This window comes from Schistocerca nitens, chromosome 4 (genome assembly GCF_023898315.1).
Source record: "Schistocerca nitens isolate TAMUIC-IGC-003100 chromosome 4, iqSchNite1.1, whole genome shotgun sequence".
NCBI lineage: Eukaryota > Metazoa > Arthropoda > Insecta > Orthoptera > Acrididae > Schistocerca > Schistocerca nitens.
This window is the reverse complement of record NC_064617.1, coordinates 223,784,151-223,805,807: the sequence shown is the minus strand read 5'-3', so window position 1 is coordinate 223,805,807 and position 21,657 is coordinate 223,784,151. Positions and strand designations below refer to the sequence as shown.

General features: G+C 38.2%; 1 protein-coding gene across 1 annotated transcript in view; it reads right to left on the bottom strand.

Moving 5' to 3' along the window:
- Positions 1-11,941: 11,941 nt before the first annotated feature.
- The window catches only part of LOC126253074 (syntaxin-8), an 81,462-nt gene continuing 71,746 nt past the window's right edge, over positions 11,942-21,657 (bottom strand). Inside the window, exon 8 of the mRNA XM_049954168.1 lies at positions 11,942-12,115. The gene's annotated coding sequence lies outside the window, so the exon portion shown is untranslated. The remainder of the gene's footprint in view (positions 12,116-21,657) is intronic.

Sequence of the window (21,657 nt, the reverse complement as noted above, 5' to 3'; positions counted from 1 at the left end):
TTTAAAATTAAGAAGTGTCCTTTGAAGTTAAGAACAGTGTACCTCATCCTCAACTAAAATTAAGAACAGTGTCCCTCATCCTCAACTCACCCAAGTTTAAAAAGGAATGAGAAAGGTTAAAAAGAAAACAATAGACTTCTCAGTTGAAAGCTTAAAACCACTCTTCTGTGCCCATTCATCAAAACGTTGAAGAATTAGTTGCAGTTGATGTGTTGTTGTTGCAAGGCTTGGAGAAGAGCTAAACACAGAGAAGTCATCCACAAACAAAGATAACTGAACTGGACTTTTCACTACTGACATAATGGTATTAATAGCTATGGCAAAGACACACACATTTAAAACACTATCTCGAGGAACACCATTCACCTGCTCAAAATGATCAGATAGGGCGTCACCAACTCAGTATCAAAAATACTGTGGTGAGAGAAAGGACCAAATAAAAATGGGAAGACAACCACAAAAGCCCCATTTGTGAAGCTGCTCGAGGATAAGATGCCTCCAAGTAGTATTGTAGGCCTTCTTAACGTCAAAACATATACCCAGAAGGTGAGGCCGATGCAGGAAAGCCTGTTGTATAGTCATCTCCAAGAGGGCCAGGTTTTCAAAGGTGGAGCGATACCTCCTGAACCCACACTGAAAGCAACTAAGGAGTTGGCTGGATTCTAAGATCCAGGCAAGGTGGCAGCTGATCATCTGCCCCAAGGACTTTACCACGCTGCAAGTGAGGGCAACACCATGGGAACTACTCCAGCATCTACATACACACCTACGTGATTACTCTGCTATTCACAATAAAGTGACTGGCCGACGGTTCAATGAACTACCTCCAAACTGTCTCACTACCATTTCACTCTCTAACAGTGCGCTGGAAAAACGAGCATTTAAATTTTTCTGTGTGAGCTCCGATTCCACGTATTTTATCACGATGATCATTTCTCCCTATTGTAGGTGGGTGCCAACAGAATGTTTTCGCAATCGAAGGAGATAACTGGTGATTGAAATATCGTGAGAAGATCCCACTCGCACCGAAAAATGGCTTTGTTTTAATGGCTGTCACTCCAATTCCTGTGTGATGTGTGTGTATGATTGATGGAAATTAGTGTCATGGAGACAGAGAGACAGTTCACACATACCTAATACTCCATCAGCTCTGGGGAAGAGTCGGATGAAGCATCAAGTAGAATTACGTCAACGTGGTCGGACGGTTTACCATTTGATTTGACCTGCTGTTGCTGCTTTACAGTAGTATTTCGCTGTTTTGCGGGCTTCCCTGGAGCTGGAGTAGGACACGTGATGGCTGTGCTGGGCTTCTGAACAGCCTCGGCAGTACCTGGGGCTCGCCCAAGTTGGCCACTGTACCTTTGTCTGCTGTTCTTGGAGGGCTACAGGCTCTGAAACACTTGCTGCCTTGGAAGTGCACTGACACATGCAAGTGTTAGTGCTGACAATCATCACCTTTGTTTGTGTAAAGGCATCAGCTTTTGGAGTAGGATTCTGAGGTGCTGATGCAAAAGATGTAGCAAATGTGGGAGGCTGCATGTAATTGCAGATCTTTTTGGTCTCACAACAGGGGACAAGCTGGGTTGTTTTTATTTCCTGTACTTTGTGATCCTCTAGAAAGATTCTGCAGTCCATACTCCACACAGGATGGTTTCCAGAGCAGTTGATACATTTGGCTGGAGATGAACAACCAACTCCTTCATGAGCAGCCTTACCGCAGTTGCCACATGTCACTTTTCCTTTACACCCTAGGGTCGTATGCCCAAACTAATGGTGTTTAAAACAGTGCATTGGATTTTGGACATATGGCGATATGTTTAGGTGAAGAAAGCCTACCTTAACTTGATCTGGGAGTTTGGGGGTGTTGAAGGTAAGAATGAAGGAGTCAGATTTCACAAGGTTACCATCCACCCTTTTCATAACATTCTGAACATCCACAATTCCCTCTGAAGCCCATTCACTCTTAAATTATTAGATTGGTATATCAACTAGGTCCCTAAATGGTACAACACCTTTGCTGAAGTTCAATGTGCTGCGGAGCTCTGTGTCAATGGCATATTCCCCCAGGCATTTAGCATTCTGTAGGTTAACAGCTTGTTGAGAACTGGATGTTCCAACCAACAGTTTGCCATTTCGCAACCACTTTATAGGTTTTAGTCCTGACATTTCCTTTTAAGTCCTTCTGGATGTGAGAAAGGCGAGACTTTCTCGGAACTTCCTTCTTTTCTTTTTATTACTAAAAACACATTCTGAATACTGGCTTCTGTTCTGTTACTCTTTACTGCTGTGTACTGCTTTACTCTCACATCTGGAGGGCTGGCTTCCCGAGCCCTCTTATTAATTTGGGTGTTAATACCTCCCAGTGGCCCACCCTTCCTGCCAGGAGGAGGAAAAGAAAATTTTAGAGTGTCCCACGAGCAGCTACGGAAACGAGGGACCACTCAGACAGAGCCCCGCATGCCTGAGAAAACCTTATACAACTGAAGTGCGGCAGGTTCCCCAGAGGTGGCCTGCTGGCGACTGTTCCATCTTAACAGCCATGCAACTCATCAGTGTGCAAACACACCTTTAAGATTGAGAGTTTTTTTATAGAGGTTTTTACCATCCTCACAATCCAGTTGGTCAAGCCAGGATCCCCATTCCCCGTGACAAACAATATTTCACCGCCGCGCCACACAGTGTTGCTGAAGCATGCCCTGTGCTCATGGTGACAGAGGACAGGTGGTGCTTACCAGTCCCCAGCTCAGTAAGCTCAGGGTTGCCAAGCCCGTACCCAGCAAACAATAGTGCCATGACTGACACCACCTCTCCACCTAAGATACTGAAAGAATGGGACCTCTCAAGGTAACCATACTCGCTGAGAACGGTCATCTGGGGTAGTGCAAAACCACAATTAATTTCTGAACACAATTTGAGGCCCTTCATCAACTGTCCATGCTTCACGGTCATGGCAGCCATTTGTATTGTGGCGTGTAATGTTACATGTATTTGGGTGAGCTAAGTGGCCACACAGTACTGGTATGAGGTAAAATTAATATGTTGTACAGCTGAACACTAGCAGACACACAGCTTAGGGCGTCCTGCAACAGGTCTGGCTAGGCAACCAGTACAGGCGAGTCCAGATACAAAAATGAGCAGCATGTGGTGAAATAAATAAAAAAAAATTTAAATTTATTGTTTATTTTGAAATGAGGAAAAATTATGGATATGGAACTGTAATCTTTGGTGCAGCCTTTAAAGTTTAAGGTATTGTATGTCTCTGCGTCGGAATGTGTCATTACAAGCATTACCAGAAATCGGTAAATTCCAAAGCTGGGAATTTGAACGGCTGTTACTCGCAGGGGCTCTGTTCAGGTGATTCACCAAAAATTGTGGAATGTCAGACAAACTGAAAGATGGCTTCTGACAGCTCTTTGAGAATCTATAATAATTTACAGTCAACTATTAAAGCAAATCTGAATACATTTGCAGCCCCAGAAAAGTGAGGTGCTTCCAATGACATGACAATATTTTCAATACCTTTAAAACTACAGAAGTTAATATTTCTCAGAGAATAAATATTTTAACAATTACCCTCCGAATTAATAACTTTTAAACATTTCATGCAATTTCAACAAATGATAGCTCATATAATAGCACTGCAAGACAGCTGTCATCCCAGAAAGCCATTCATCTGTATCTATTTTATTTATTGATTTATGACATCTGTCTTTTTTATTACACAAATATTTGACAGAACATCGCATTCTCCACAATTACACAGCAAATGAATACAGCATGAATACTTCACATTCTATAATATAATACCTCACATTCTGTCATATTTGTGTATTTATTTAATGAACCGTTTACTATTTTGCCAGTAACTTTATTTAAATATTAATTACAGTTGAAAATATAAAATCATGGTAATTTAAGAAGTAGTCAGTCACATGTGTTAGCTGACATCACCTTTGTAAAACTGTGCCAAAAGACACTTTTGACAAGCAGGCCTAAATAACAGTTTGAACAATATTTAACAACAATCTGTTGTCACATAACATTAGTTCACTTGTGGGAGAATACTGGCTTATTTATTTATGGACAAACCTATATTTATATGTATTATGGACAGTTTGAATGTGACCAAATGTTTATAACATTTCTTTATTTAAATATAATTACAATATATTAGTTTAGTCCACAAAGTGGTGAAGTTGAGTCAAATAATGTCTGCAGAACTCGATAACAAAACCACAGGTTTAGGCAACTGGCAACTGAAACCACACTGCGAGCAGCAACACCAGTGCATGATGGGATTGGCGACTGGGTGAGGGTAAGGGGGAGGCTGGGGCGGGGAGGGGGAGGGATAGTTTGGTAGGGGACAGTGAAGTGCTGCAGGTTAGATGGAGAGCAGGGGAGAGGTTGGGATTGGGGGGGGGGGGGGGGAGTAGCAGAAATAGAGAGAAGTAAAAAGACTGAATGTGATGGTGGAATGACGGCTGTGTAGTGTTGGAATGGGAAGAGGCTGGATTTGTGAGGACAGTGACTAACGAAGGTTGAGGACAGGAGGGTTACAGGAACATAGGATGTATTGCAGGGAGAGGTCCCACCTGCACAATTCAGGAAAGCTGGTGTTGATGGGAAGGATTCATATGGCACAGGATGTGAAGCAGTCATTGAAATGAAGGATGTCCTGTTTGGCAGCTTGTTCAGCAATAGGGTGGTCCACTTGTTCCTTGGCCACAGTTTGTCGGTGGTCATTCATGTGGACAGACAGCTTGTTGGTTGTCATGCCCACATAGAATCCATTGGTTGCAGCTTAACTTGTAACCCTCATAACTTCAACCTTCATTAGTCACTCTCCTCACCCATCCAGCCCCTCCCTGTTCCCATTCCAGCACTGCACAGCCATCATTCCACCATCACACTAAGTCTTTTTACTTCTCTCCTTTTCTGCTACCCCCCCCCCCCCCCACTACGCTCCATCTAACCCGCAGCACTTCACTGTCCGCCACCCCTGGCATACTATCCTTCCCCCTCCCCGCCCCAGCCTCCTCCTTACCACCACCCAGTCACCACTCCCATCATGCACTGGTGCTGCTGTGGTTTCAGTTGCCTGAGACTGTGGTCGTGTGTGTGAGTTGCGTTTGCATGCGTGTATTTTATTAACTTGAAATTCTAGCGAATGTATAGACATTTGACTGCAGGTTATTTGCAAAGAATTAGCTGTGGGGCGGGAAAGCAGATGTGCGCGGCTCGACCTTATGAGTACATTGAGCTACTCTTCTTAAACCGAGTCGTGCACAGCCCAGGCACCTGAAGTACAAGTAACCACAGGTAAAGATGCAACAGGTTTGCTCATATGGGATGGTGTTTAGAAGACCAACTACTGTAACAGTAACTGTTAGGTACTGTCGAAGATGATAATAGAGCCAGCACACAAGACATTAATTCCATAGTCCGGCTGCTGCTAGTCTCTGACCAATGGTGCAGGATGATACACAGTGTTGCAAGAAGTTCATTATTTGTTTTCGGATGGCAGGTGAAGGTGTGAAGGGGTTATGATGTGCTTGGCGCACAACACAGCGATCCTCCTCTGTGGTTGTCAGGTGTGGTCAACTGGAAGCTTGACGAGTCTGTCTGACTTCACTTTCCCATGCAGCGCCACAATGGATCACTGTCTCATGACAATGCACAAAAAGTCTGGATACTGTATGATTCAATCAGCTGGCCAAATGGATACTCACAATGAGGCCCCTTTCAAACTTTGTCAGGTATGATAATGCTGTATCACACGAGTATGTGGCATCTCCTTGTCCTCCACAGTGATCACTCAACATCCAACACTGTTCATGGGCCTTCGATACCCTACCAGACATGGTAAGCAACACTAAACACAAACAACAATAATGTACTCGTGCCCATACTAGCTGTCACAGTGAATGGCAATCCTAATTATTTACATACCAGCCATTAGTGCATATGTGTACACTGTCACCCAACCATGTCTTCTGGATGCTTCACTTATTTTGTTGTTTGGAAATTCCCGTTAAAAACTTCTACGACTTGTAGACAGGACGGAGTACATTATATTTTGAATAGGAATCCATGTCCGTAAATATAGTGTTTCCGTTCTATGGTTGTATCAATTCAGATATTTAACTCATCTACGTCTGCTTGAGGAACTGAATTAGGCATGACACAATATAATTATTAGATAGCAATTTGAAAGGAAACCTAACGAAATATCCATTTATCACTTAAGCACATTTGTTTGTATTCACACTTAAACACTGTTTGTTTACATTATTCCAAAACAAAAAAGAACACGGCAAACTGTGTATACAGAACAGTGCTGAAGCATTACAAAAGGGTCTTGATGTGGCAACCACCAGTGTTGTTATAGACATTGTACCTATGAAGCATGTTCTGGTACACACTCTCCATCACATCTGATACCTCTTCAAAATCTACTGCAGTGGCCGGAAGTCGTGCCAGAAGTCTTCCTCTGCCTCTGACAGGAGTGTTGAAAATTGAACTTTACAAATGACCCCACAATCCATAGGAATTAAATCTGGCGATCATGGTGGCCATGTAGTTCGACCACCTTGGCCTATCCATCTTTCACCAAATTGTCTGTTGAGATGGCCCGAACCACACATAACAAGGGAGGTGGTGCACCATCATTCTGAAACGACATATCCTGACAGACATTCAGTGGCACAGCTTCCAAGAATGGGTCCAATATGTTTTGTACAAAGTTCAAGACTGCAGGACCAATTAGCTTGAATGGAAAGATATGGCACTTCTGAATTGAAATCACCATAGAATGGAAATAGATGTTTCCAGACGTGGGTTCCTATTCAAAATATTATGTACTCACTCCCCTCTAGATGTCCTAGAAGCTAGTAACAGGAATTTTCGAACACCTTGTATAGAGGGTCTCTAATATGAGGGAAAAGAATCTTGAAGGTAATTGAGGAAGTAGATGAAGATGAGATGCGAGATGGGATACTACAAGAATTTCAGAGAGTGCCGATTTGACTAAGTGAAATAAGGCCCCTGGAGTAGATACATTCCAGAGATCCTGCGGAAAGCCAGCTATGAAAAAACTATTCTACCTGGTATTTAAGATATATGTGACAGGAAAAATCCCTTCAGACTTCAAGAACAATGTAACAATTACCAGTCAAAGAGGACAGATGCTGACAGGTGTGAATATTACTGAAACAGGTGGTTGCATAACACTGACATGAATTATTTACAGAAGAATGGAAAAGCTTGTAGAAGATGACCATGGGGAAAATCAATTCCAGTTTCAGTGAAATGTAGGGACACACTAGATAAAACTGACACTATGAAGTATCTTAGAAGATATACCACAGAAAGACAAACCTATGTTTATTGAAATTCAGAAGGTACCAGGGATAAAAATACAGAGACTGAAATGTTATCTACAACTTGAACAGAAACCAGAGTTATAAGAGTCAACGGACATGTAAGGAGAATAGTAGTTGAGAAAGAAGTGAAACGGGGTTGTAACCTATTCCCAATGTTATTGAATTTGTACAATGTGCAAGCAATAAAGGAAACCAAGTAGAAATTTGGGAAGGGAATTTAGGTTCAGGAAGAAGAAATAAAATACTTTGAGACTTACCAATGCGATAGTAATTCCCTCAAAGATGAAGAAGGAATCGGATGATCATTTGACTGTGACAGACAATGTCTTGGAAAGATGTTACGATATATGAACATCAACAAAAGTAAAACGAATAATAACATGTAGTTGAATTAAACCAGGTGATGCTGAGAGAGTTAGATTAGGAAATGAGACACTAAAGTAGTAGATGAATTTTGGTATTTGGGCTGCAAAATAGCTGAGGGCCAATGAAGGGAGGATATAAAATGTCCACTGGCAATAAAAAGAAAAGAGTTTGTGAAAAAGTTAAATTTGTTAACATCAAATATAAACTTAAATGTCAGGATATCTTTTCTGAAGGTATTTTTCTGGAATGTGACCTTGCACAGAAGTGAAACATGGAGGATATGGAGGTAACACAAGGAGAGAACAGAATATTTAGAAAAGCAGTGCTACAAAGGAATGCTGAAGATTAGATGGGTTGAATGGGTAAACTGAGTAACAAATGAGAAGGTACTGAGCCAAACCGGAGAAAAAGAAATTTATGGCACAGCCTGACTAAAAGAAGGGATTGGTTAACTGGTTGCATCCTGAGGCATCAAGGAATAGATGGCTAGATACTTGAAGGAAGTGGGGCAGGTGGTTTATTGTAGAATAAGACTTACAGTAAGCAGATTCAGTAGGTGACCCCCATCCCATACTGGTGATTATGGTTTAGGTGGCATTTCATTTGAGAGTAAAATCACAATTTCACATGCAACCTAGTGGTGTGTGCTTGTACTCTTTATATTATATTTTAATTGCACCAACAGAAATGGAAAAAAGGGCAGAACTTTACTAACTGATGTTGGAGTGACTCTTTTTCAATACAGATGTTTCAGATTTATTAGTTTTTCTTTTTTTAAAATTCCTTAGCAGATGAGTAATGGATTTCAAGCAGAAATTGCATTGTGTTCTTGCAGTGAAGGGGTCAAAACTGTCTAACATCAACATAAGGCTGCACAGGATGTATACAATCTGGGACAACCGGGAGATTCGGGAAAAAACTGGTAATTTTTTCATCCGGAAGAAAACCGGGAAAAATTGTGAAATTTTTAATTGTTTTAGTTTTCAGTTAATTTTTGTAAATTTGAATGGTAAGAACCGATACCCTAACAAAGGATATTACTGCAGAATAATACTGCAGCAATAAAACAAACTAGAGAGAGAGAGAGAGAGAGAGAGAGAGAGAGAGACAACTTAAAATGCGAAGGAAATGTGCATTATACAGCAACAAAACACAGTGCTCATACAGGTGTATGCCTACAGCAAAATGTGTCAAAGTCTTTAGGGAGACTATGTAATGCTCCAAAACAACAATTGCCTCCGATGAGTGTGACGTCACAACTGTTTCGATGAGTGTGATGTCACAACTGTTTACATTTAGATTCGTTTTAGCAGTTACAAGCGGGTTCATGCACATATGCAGTTGAGTCAGGGATGAACAGTACCTTCTCCTGTTTCTGGCTACAGAAATGTGGTTGTTGGCTGTGTAAGCAGTCGCAGCAAGCAGCTAGATGCAACTGGGAACAATTTTAATCATGCCCCCAACCTGCCAGAATCACACATGCACATCAGGCCTGGATCTGTTGAGGGGGCAATTCATATTCTTGAGGAAAAAAACCTTGTTTCACAAAGTGCCTAGCATCCAGCGCACATTGGTCTGCCGATTACTCATATGATTTTGAAATGCATCCCTGCTGGTTTTTGAAGACATTCTAAGCTGATTTCTGAAATAATAATAAGTTGATTTCTGAATGCATGCATAGTGTACATGATGTCTATGTTAGGGGAATCCTCGTCGTATCTAGAAATAAAGTTTTCTGCGGGCAAAAGGGGATGGGGCTAGATGAGCTGAGCAGAATAAAGCTGGACAGGTGAATGCCAATCCCTGTCTGATTATGTTGTTGATTGGGTTTGCAAATGACCAGCATTGTTATAATTACTAGCGAAATCCATAGATTCAGACTACCAGAGTGGAAATAAACAACTAACAGGAATAACAGGTAAGAAAGATTATGTATTATCTCCTCGGTGTATCCAAGAAAATGAAATTTTGACAGAAAATTTTTGGTCAGATTGCTGCACTAGTAAGGGCCAGTCACAGCCCCCAGTTAGCAGTCACTTAAGTTATATTCTGGAAGTAGCACGGAAGATGCGTTGTACGAACATGTAAAAATGCATAACCAAAGAATAATCGTGTGATAACTAAAACGGTGATTCTGGCAGGGTTAGTGAAGTTAGCCGGCGAATAAGTTTTGACAGTGGCAGGAATAGTTCCAGAATTAGTGATGACAAGATTGTTGGCCACTATTTAGTAATGCCCAGGTGCGGAAATATCGTAAATCCGGAGCTGATGCGCAGAGTAGTATGAGTTATATTGGGGAAGTGTGTAATCTCCACGTGACCCATGTTCACTTTTAGTGATTTTGCTGTTTCCTCTTCGTTTACTGCTCTCTCGTCAAATGAAAACAAATCGGATTTCTGTGGCTGGGAGCTATCAAGTGAATTAAAATACATTCACATAATGGCAGAAGGCTAAAATATGTTATTAGTTTCAGATTTTATTTTATTTCCACCTTTCTGACAGTCAAACATTAATCACCTTGCAGAACAATGAAGTTATTTTTGTCGGTTTGCTAAAGAAATTTGTTTCCCCCCCCCAATGAGGCAGTCAATGTATTTGAAACGAAGTGTTTAATTCCACACTATTGGCTAGTTTCAACTGCTTGCTGCATTTCAAGGGTACGTTTTCATCTTCTAGCATGTACGGCATTATGCCATAATAAAGAACCAAACATGAGGCAATACAGTACTGGTACTCCAAGAAATGTTACATCCTGAAAACCACACTGAAAAGCTTAATATTAGGTCGAGGCATACTTCATTGGGAATCTGGACATACGAATGTGAACTTTAAGTATGCAATTTAAATGTGCACATTTTAGTATGGTTCATGAAATTCCAATGCTCTTGGAGTATCCTCTGATGTCTTGTTTCTTTTATGGCATAATGTAAGATCTTTTAATGTTTTACATGTACAAACATATGAGCTTCCAGCGTCATCGTAGCTGCGCAAGCGCAATGGTGCCTGTTATCTGGCGCTCTCTGGCAACTACTGAAACGAACCCGTTTCTAACATGTCACGGGAAAATATTGCAACTGGTGGTTTGAAAAATGTTACTTTAAAAGTAAATTTCTTTTTATGCAAGTTGGACTATGTGCGAGAATGTAGATGAATTTCTTAAATCACAGAATGTTTGACTCTCATTTTAAATCAACTCTTTGGTGACGAGCCATTTAGAGTAATTTTGAGCCCAGAGGATCAGACATCTGTGTCTTTATTATGAGCAAATTGTTGTTGTACTATGGGAAGCACTCTCTCATCTCTGGCAACTAATTTATTTGTGGAAAACTTCGAGGACAAGTCACTGCACTCGGATAAAAATTTTGCTGGCACATTTGTGTGATATATCCTAAAGTGTAAAACACGCAAAAAAGATCAACATTATATATGAAAGCTTAGCTTCTCTTGCAGTATGTGATAGGTTTGCTTTTCTAGTAGCAACACTACATCTATTAATTTAAAACATTAATTTTTCCAGTTTGTGTATTTGCACTACATAACAGTGATGTTGCTATTAACTGAGTACATCACGTGCCCTATGGTCTGAATATCCGCTGTCATCGGCTGGTGAGATCAGATGACATGAGTTATGACTGGCTTCGAAAAGCGCATCGCAATTTCAATTTCAATGGTTCCGAAAGTAACATGTGGTGTTTGGTAGAATTCGAATTTATACTTTCGTAATACGAAAATATGCAGCGTACATGTTGCTGCCAAAACATCTTTTTCTCCCCCTGAGTTTCGTTTTCTAAAGTGCCGGGAAATTCTACACCCGTGTATAAAAACATAACCACTCAAGGGATTGATACGTTTTACAATTCCGACAGAAAATCTAATGTCATTTAACATGGAAAAAGTGTGTTTTCACCTGGGAGAAACTGTATTTTTAACCGGGAAATCTGGGAAAAATCCGGGAATTTTTTTTCCTTGTCCGTGTATACACCCTGCTGCAGAATGGCATCCTTGACTAGAGTATTGTGCCTGTAAGATCATTTGAGAATAGTATTTCTCTATACAGAGCAGAGACACAAATAATAAAAGTGCTTTTTATTGCTCACAGCCACTCTTCATAACTACAAAGTAATGATAAAAAGTTTAAAAGTATGTACTGAGGCACATTGTCCCCTACTTAATAACAATAAAGTAATGATTGATTAAGTATAAGTATGTTTAAAAACAAAATATTTGCTTTACTACATCACTGAAATGAAGTTACAATAAAAAATAGGAGTGGTATCTGGTTTATAAACTTTTAACAACAATGTAATTAAAAAAATCTAAATTATGCAATTTGTTGGTCCACTTGACACAGCATGAGAGTCCAATCACTGAAATAGAGATAATAAAAACATTAATTGGAAACAGATGTAATGATGCAAGTACAAACATTATAAAAATGCTCTAGTAATGCACAATAAGAAAAAGGGTGAGAAACTATGCTGATATTTCGGTCAATGCTATAATAAATGTATAAACCAGCAAACTTAACTCCTCTATACTTTTCATTCAGAAGAAACTTCCTCCAGTTTACAGATTATTTTAAGGAATATTCAGCTAATGATACCAAAATTTAAGAAGTTGTAAGTATGGGGATAATCCAGGAAGTAACGGCCATATGGAATTAATAAATTAAAGAAAAACATCTTATTAACAAATATGTGTCACTTCCAAATTGGAAGCTTATGATGTTTCTCTAAATCAGTGTTTCTCAAACATTTTTGGCAGTGGAAGTCCTTTGAAACATTAGGTCTTTTACGGAGCCCTAAAATAAACAAAACCTGGTTTTATGTTCATTCTTTAATTATAACCATTTAATGAAAATCATACAGAAACAGGTACACTATACACTACTGACTACAACAACAACAACATACAAAACACAAAGTAACACTGTATGCAACCCCACTGTAACTTGATAAAATTGTTTTCATTTAATGTCAGGTATGAAGTAATGTTATATTTTTGACCAACTGTGTAATGTCAGGTTTGACAGAAGAGTGTTGAAGAGATATGTCAGGTCCAGCATCCAGTCAATTGCAGTATTTTGCCTTGGTAACTGGATATGTTGAGAATCCTGTTTCACACAAGTATGTTGTTGATAACAGGGGAAGAACAGACAGAACCTGTGTGGTAAGCTTTGGATATTCATCATGAACCCTGCACCAAAGATAACTAAGTGACATTATTTTGAACAATGATTCCATGAATCTGATGTCATTTCTAAAAAGAATTCATTTCTGAACCCATGAAATCATTCTCAGTTTTGTGTTCTGCTCTTCAAGAAAATACATCCCAAAAGATGCCCACCTATTGTAAAGAACTTGTGCCAATTCTTTACGCATTTCTTTTGGTAATGCTTTTGTCTCATTAACAAACACATTTCATGTTAAAAAGCTTTTTAGTTCTTTTTCTTGCCAATACAAACAACATAAAAATCTAATGTTTTAAATCTAATTTTCTTAAGGTGGTTAGTTGGTTATTAGTATTGAAAACTGTTGTACGTTTTCCTTGTGAAGATAGATTTCATTCATTTTCCATGTATATCTGCCAAAACAGCCAGTATGAATACTCCAAGTCACATCGCTCAAACGGTCTTTTAATTGGAAAGAAATGTCACTCATAAAAGCTTGTAATTTGGCTCTTAATTTGAACCATCTTCTAAACATTTTACCTCGAGATAACCATCTAGCCTTGGTGTGGAGCAGTAGTTTTTATGTTTGCTCCCATAATCTTCACACAATGCGGGAAACAACTGCCATTGAGGACAACATGATTTAACATTATTGATTATTTTTACTGCTTCATCAAGAACCAGTTTTAGAGTTGATGGCATCTTCATTATCACAAGTGCTTGTCTATGCAGGATACAATGGCTGGAACTACAGTTTGGTACATTAATTTTTATTAGCGTTACTGCTCTTGCTGTTTTACTAGTCGTTCCTCTGCCCCACGTGTACAAATATCGATACAATCGTTCCAAAAGAGATGGTTTATTTTTCTAAATAAAATTGTTAATCATAATCAAAATTTCTCTTCTAAAGTGTTAATTGGCAGCAATGTGTGTGTAAGCAAGTTTTCTTTGAGCGAATGCTTATAAGGATATCGTACAATTATCTGCAAGATGGTCAGTCCAGCAACATATGTCGATTCATGCATTAGCAAGACGAATTTGTTGTGTTGAAGGCAACCTATTAGTTCTGTTTAATGTAGCTTGTGAGATAGTTAATTTAGTGTGAAACAATGTCATTCAAAAAGTGTACTGTAGAAAGATGCTTTGCAGATTTTTCATCAAGTATATATTGTGTTAAGTCAGCTACACATGGTTTTATTAAATTTTCAGCAATCCTGTGTGGTTCTTCCACTCAAGCAATGTGATAGTTGAACAAATATGATGCCTCCGTGGCTTTTTCACTCAGTTTGGGTTGCATACTTAACAGTTTCTTGACTTCTTAATAATTGTTTTTTCTTACATATAAAAATTTTTTCATTCTTGTCTTTGCAATGGGTCAGTATAGTTTTTCAAATGTCAGCACATCTTAGGAGGTACCATGGAAGTATTTCAAAGTAGGTTGCTATGTAACATCCAGAGCAGTGAGCCATAAGACTTGACAAACTCGAAATTTATGTAACTTTCGTCATACTTTCTTTGTTTCACCCAACTACACATATAAAATATTGTAAAACATTTGAATATTGCAATTTGATGCTAATTACACAGCGTTTAGTAAGGAAGTTCTGGTTAGAATCCAAACAGAAAGCTCATGACATCAGATTCAAGTAAACTTAATATCCAGACTCTGTAATTGGTGGGAATATTTTTTGTTGACACTGAAGCCACTAACTAGCCAAATTCTTTAATGACTACCAATATTAACTATAATTTATATTTGTCCCATTTCTGTTTGCATTGTATGCATTATTTAATCAAAGTTTGCAGTGTAATAGGTCAACAAAGTAAAATATGTGCAACATTGTTTGTAATTAGAGAGAAATTATGCAGTACCTTTATTATAAATGTAAACATATACTGGTTTTCAGCCTTAGCAATCATTTTGAACTATGAGACCACTATTAAATAACAGCAAATTTAACTCGTAACTCCATATTATATTAGGAAAATGACAACTTATATTTTGCTTATAAATTAATGAAATGTAATCTGCATTGTTCATTCCCGTATATTATCTTGTTTCAGACTTCTAAACAGTTTATTTCACAAACTACCTATACATATAAGTACCCATCAGGAAATAACGTACCTAAGTTACGATGTACAGTTTCTATCTGTGTATTAATTTTCTACAGTAATTTTGTAAATTTGCATCTCAAACAATTCTATTGACAGTTATTAAACATAGAAATAGATGTGCAACAGCGCTGTCATTATGCAGACTGTAGCCAATTTTCAGAGAGTCAAGACGTAGTCAGTTTGAAATGCCAACTGTTCATTGCTGCATGCCACCTAAACAGTAATAAAAAAATCTATTGCAACTCCTGAACTTTTATTGGTGATTTCCACAATGTGGTAAGATTGTCACAATTTCTTACAGCAAAGCAGATATGAAGATCTAAAAGCTGAGCATCAGATTCTACTGCCTAGTTTACATCACCCAAGAACTTTACTGACATTTTGATTCTTATCAGTTTCAGTCCAAATTTTCAGTACAAGCATATCGTGTTCTGTACCTGGTGGAGGATTGCCTTTTATTATTCATTTTTGGTGAGACTACTCAATAAGATTTGAAAGTGAACATTACCATTTAGCAGTTTCAAATAATTATATTTAGTCAAATTCCCAGCAGTAATGTTACACTTTAGATATCTTACTGCTTGAAACCATGGAGCATGAAGTCATTACATCAATACCTTGAATCTCACAGTCTTGATCAGAAATCTTTGAAGTTGATGCCGATCTTCCAGGCAAATTACATTTGAATTCTGGAGGCAGGATTTTATTGCAATGCCTTAGGCCAACACTCCATTCTATCTTTTAAAATCAACAGTTTAATTTTACAATATGAGTTTAATTTTACAATATGAGTTTAATTTTACAATATGAGTTTAATTTTACAATATGAATAATATCACCACAAGACACCGAATTTTACAACTGCAGTGAATAACAAACACAAATCAAATATGGTGCAATCCAAGAGCAGTGACCAGATTTGCTGAGCTGAAATGGACTTTGCATTACAACCACAAACTGAAATAGGAATTAGACTCTGAGCTGTATGGTGTGGGTGTATATAGCACCAAGCAATGAAGCATAGCAGTCGAATTGATGTTACTCTTTGAGGTGTTTGTGGAGGGGGGTTGGGATGAGGATAAAGCATCAGCACAATTGCTGCGCGCACATGTGTGTGTGTGTGTGTGTGTGTGTGTGTGTGTGTGTAGTGATGACTATTGAGTCACCACATACCTACCTGTACAAGCTAAATTTCTTTGTTTGTAGTTTTTGATTGTAGTTTTATTACCCTGCTTGTCACCTCATTTACGGCTATTATGCACCGAGAGAAAAACTAACTTTTCTAACACCAACTAAACATGGTGTGCTGTGCTCTTTAAATTGATATTATTTTGGCAAAGTCGTTGCAGAGGCCTTGCGGAGCTCCATGGCTCCACTGAGCACACTCTGAGTATCTCCACTGTAAATAATTACATCCATTATTTAAGAATTTGGCATACTTGTCCAAAAGCCTTAGAAATCTCATATCAGAGTAAGCTACTGTCCATCCATTAGGCCTGCTGTTTACTGTGTTATTCGACTCTGAAACATTTTCTGCCTAGGGATGCTTCTGAGATTCATAAAGGCAGAAACTCCAAGGAACAGGGTCCACACTGTAGCATACACAATCAAAAATCCCGTCTAAATTGATCAATCAAATGTCTTGTTCCAGCAGCAGTGTGAAGGAGCACAATACCATCAAAAAAATTCGTTTGTGGTTTTGGATTCACTCTAGATTTCTTAGGTTGTGACAATACTGGTCTCCACTGATTGGAGTGACTTTTGAAACAAATTGTTCTAGAAACTCATTTCCCTTTACAGCCACATCTGTGTTTTGTGTTGGTCACTCAGTTGTCAAAGAAGCCATCAGGCACAAATTTTTTTGTAGCCAAAATATTTGGACACAATTTTGAGATGCACAGAAAAGTTAAATACTTGGGACAGAAATGTGTAATTCATCTTAGTTTGCAGGTCTACTTTGGAATATTTTAGTCACTTGATTATTCAAATCACCTGTGGTGAGTGCTGGACATCCAGGTTGAATGTCATTATGACTATGTGTCCATACATTGTTCAACATTTCATACAGTTTGCATGCATTTATTTCATTCATTACTGTGTGACAATACACTTTCTTTAGTTGATGATACTTTTCTGTAGGGAATTTGCAAACCCTTTTAAGTAATCACAGAAAGCAGAACAACAACTTGTTTCAACTGGCACTCGTATAAAGTTGATACAAGGTTTTGAGGAAACCATTCAACCTCACACAGAATCCCGAAATCAATCTGCACAACAAAAATGCGTAAAATGTCATTTATTTACTGGATTAACCTCAAAATAACAACAGGTACATTTAGCAATATCACTAACTACCTGATATTACAGCCACAACTAGTCTTATGTCTCTGATTATTACTTTCAGTGCCATAATATAAGTGTTTCTGTATTTATCACTGCTCCACAATGCTTGTTTCACAAGTAAATTTTCACATTCCCCCAATATTTATATTGGGGTAATTTATTTGCATCTGCATCACTGCCATAGCGGAAACAAAAAGTTCTCTCAAACATTCATAAATAACCCAAAATGAATATATATTCATGACAGAAAGAGGGGAGTGTCCACTTACCAACTGCAGCAAAAATATCTGCTGAATTGGGCTGACAAACATGAAAGCACATTAAACATGTACTGAATTTCTATCTTTGGGGTGTTTTCAAACTTCCTTCATCAAGAGAAAGAAGCACACAGGAAATAGTAGAAGAAAGCTGTGACACCATGACATGTTCAATATCCTTGTAACAGTGATCCATGGATGAATAAAAAAATAACTAAACAGCTCATTTCTACCAAATGTCTAATTTGTCTTTTATTAAACACAAGTGGACAGTTATCCTAATGCCACACTAACTCTCAAAGTGGTTAACATATATTAACAGAGTATCTAATTCAGACTGTAACTGTCCCTACTTTGCAATCAAACTGATTTTTAAGATCACCAAAAGAAAGCAAATCTATTCTGAACTGAAATTGGTTACTGAGTAGAGAATGCTAGGTAATTTGCACTGACAATTTATAGTTTTGATCTATGTGTCACAAAACTATGGGTATTAAAACATTCTAAAGCAGGACAAATTAGTGCCTGTAAGTGATGATAATTTGTTTAAAAATAAAATGTACTGGCAGTTACAACAAAGAATTTTTGTTAATCATTTTTCACTAATTAATTAATTAATTCTTCTTCTTCTTTTGTTGCAGTACTGGCTTACACTCATTAATTTAAATGCTGCTTTGCTCCTAATGTGAAATAGTAGACCCATATCTAATCCACAGTAACAAATTGGTACTCCTGTTTGGATCGTTTCTCCTAACTGAGGAAAATGCAAATGCACACAACATGGCTCAATACTGGGCTGATAGTGTCTAACTTTCTGTGTTTTATAAAATTGTCTGGGTGTGTTTGTTAGCTGTATGTTTTATATAGTGTTATACCTTATTTGTCATACTATATTAATATACACATGAGGTGTTTATATAAAATACTGGGACTGATACTGTCACAGTATTAAGTATGCACATGCCAAAGACGAGCAATCAATAGCTGTGAAGTGTGAATCAGTTTGCCGTGGTCTTCTTTTGTGTATAAGCTGTTATTTTGTTTTGCTGGAAACATGATACGTGTGATAACAGAGCAATGAATGGTTGTGTAGTTTCACATGAAACTTGGAAAAACTGCTACTGAAACCTATCTTTTACTAAAAGATGTGTATGGAAAAAAAAAGAAGCTGTCTATCATGATGTGAGGTTTTGAGCAGTTCACGCATTTTCAAGATGGCCGAGAGGACACTGAAGATGATTCACACCCAAGACACCATTCAGCATCATGGAAATATTGGCAAAATACGTAATCTGATTCAATCTGACCATCGGTTGAGTATCTGATCGACTGCTGAAACTGCAGGAATCAACTAGTAATGGGTAAGGCAAGTTTTACATAAACAATTTAAAATGAGAATGTGTGTGCACAACTGGTGCTGAAAATTCTCAAGATCAAACGAAAAAGAGCTTGTGAAAATGTCTGTACTGACACTTTGAATACCACTGAAAATGATTCTGATTTCTTGGAAGGAGTGACAACATGTGACGAACCTTGGTTTTTCACTTGTAATCCAAAAACTAAGTGCCAATCCATGTACTGGAAGGGCCCAACCTAAAATCGAAATGCAAAGTGATGATTATTGTTTTTTCAATAGTCATAAAAATGTGTATCTTCACCAAGTTCCTTGAGGTCAAAACTGTTAATCAACATTGCTACGTTGAGGTTCTTGTTCAACTCCATGAGGAAAAAAAAGGAATGAGTCAAACTGTGGAAGAACCAGTTGTGGGTTCTGGATCACGACAACACAGTGGCTCGTGCTACACTGTCTGTTAAGAGGTTTCTAGTTAAGTACAGCAGCCCAGTGTTAGACTACCCACCTTATTCACCTGCCCTAACACCATGTCACTTTTAATAAGTTTCCCAAGGTCAAATTTGCATTAAAAGGAACAGGATTTCAGACCACTGAAGCAACATGCGTCATTAAGGAGCTCATAAAGGAAGACTTCCAGCATTGTTTCCATCAATGGAAAATTCGCATGGAGCGCTGTAGGACTAAGGGAGGAGATTATATTGAGGATGACACTAATTAAAAACATATGTTTTCGAAATAAAATGATTTACAGCAGCAGGTTCTTTATTTTATAGCCACACATACTGTACTTTTATATGCTTCTGACATGAAATAAATAACAGCATTCTAGTTTCTTTAAAAGTATTTTCACATGCATGACAAAGCTCTGGAAGCTATTTGCACTTGTCGAGTGCGTGTAAACAGGTTGATATGATCACAAAAATCATTTGTGACAAAGCTGTGCTGCTGCACTTTAAGACTTCCCTGGAACGTAGACTTAAATATACATTTCGGAGGAGATTTAGAATACAATTTGTTCAATAGTTATCAGTTATACACAAGAATATGAGATTTTAGTGTCTCACCTATGATGAGGTCACAGAGACAGAGTAAGAGCTCAGATAAGACAACACTGGTGCAGGGAATTAACCATAGTCTTGTCAGAGAAACACTCATAGTGTCTTAACAATGCACCACCTTTCTCAGTGTCAACGGCAGTAATTTTTTATTGTTGCGATAGTTCTGTCCACCTCTGTAACTGAACTGTCAGCACGGCTGCCAGCCAGGCAGAGGATCCGGGTACAATTCTGAGGAACTACTTGACTGAGCAGCAGCAGCTCAGGTCACAAACATTGACAACGGCCAGGAGAGCAGTGAGCTGACCCAGTGCCTCTCCATACAGGATTCAAAAAAGAACAGGAATCTACATTTTTTTTTTTTTTTTTTTTTTTTTGCTGGTTACTGTTCATTGTTATTTATTTTTTGCTAGTTACTTTTCACTGTCTTCTTAATAACTGTTATCTGTACCTCAAATGTTCCTGTTGTCTTATCATTCTTCTTTAATTTTTTCCCCCTTAGTTGAGATGAGCTGCTTATTACATTGATGTATACTTTACCATCAAATGAAGATCACGATGAGAGTTTTAATACCCACTGGTTTCTGCTTCATTGTATACTTCTAATAAAGATGTGCAGTAGTACCCATTGTGAGATGCTGTCACAAGTTTCAACAATGTGTGACTATTAGAATAGCAAAGAGACTTACATTGAATTCAGTCAATGACAGCCGCAGTGTAGAAATCAGTGTTCACAAGTGATAAAATTATGATTTGAAATTGTATTTGAATTTAAATCAGTGCCCTCAGGGATGTCCTTGGTAATGACAGAATCCTTTGCCTTATTTTGGTACAACCTTTTGCTGAGTCAGTGAATTCATATGTGGGAACCTCTCTTGAATACAGAAGTCTCCTCATCATACAACATTTTGGGGGACATAAAGGTGATTAAACTGGATGTCTGTTGCACCTACCAATCTTGGGATTGGAATGGCACCGATCTCTAAGATCTTAGATGATGTTCCATCTTAAGGTGATTTAAAATTAATAAGTACCATGCCATGTAATCAGAAAGAGGAGACCTGATCTTTATAATCCTTTCAACAATGACTAAGAGATTTAACAAAGTCATGTCAATATTTATATTTGTTATCATAATTTATGACAAAAAGTGGATGTATCAATGTAACTGAGAAGCAAGATGGTAGCTATGCATATGCACTCTCACTGACAGTGCTCGTCCAACAAGTGTAGAAACCAAGGAATCCAGGAAAAAGAATGATGTGTACTTTTTCCTCTGAATTTGAAGACATCACCTCAATCACACTTAAACAATGTACCTTACTTGCTATAGATTAGTATCCTTATTGTGTGGTCATTCAGTTTTCAGACGATTCCACAACAGCAGTCAAATGTAGGTTTGTGTGGCATATATTATCACAATAATCTACCTGCTCATACAACAACCAACACGTAAGCATTTCTTGAGGTGTCTAGAATCCAGACACTCCCATGTTCACACTATAACCTAGATTTTGCTCCATATGATTTCTTCCTTGCCCCAAAAGTGTGATAAACCAATAGTGGGTTTCACTTCAAGACAATCTACATTTGTCCATGGTACATTTCTGAA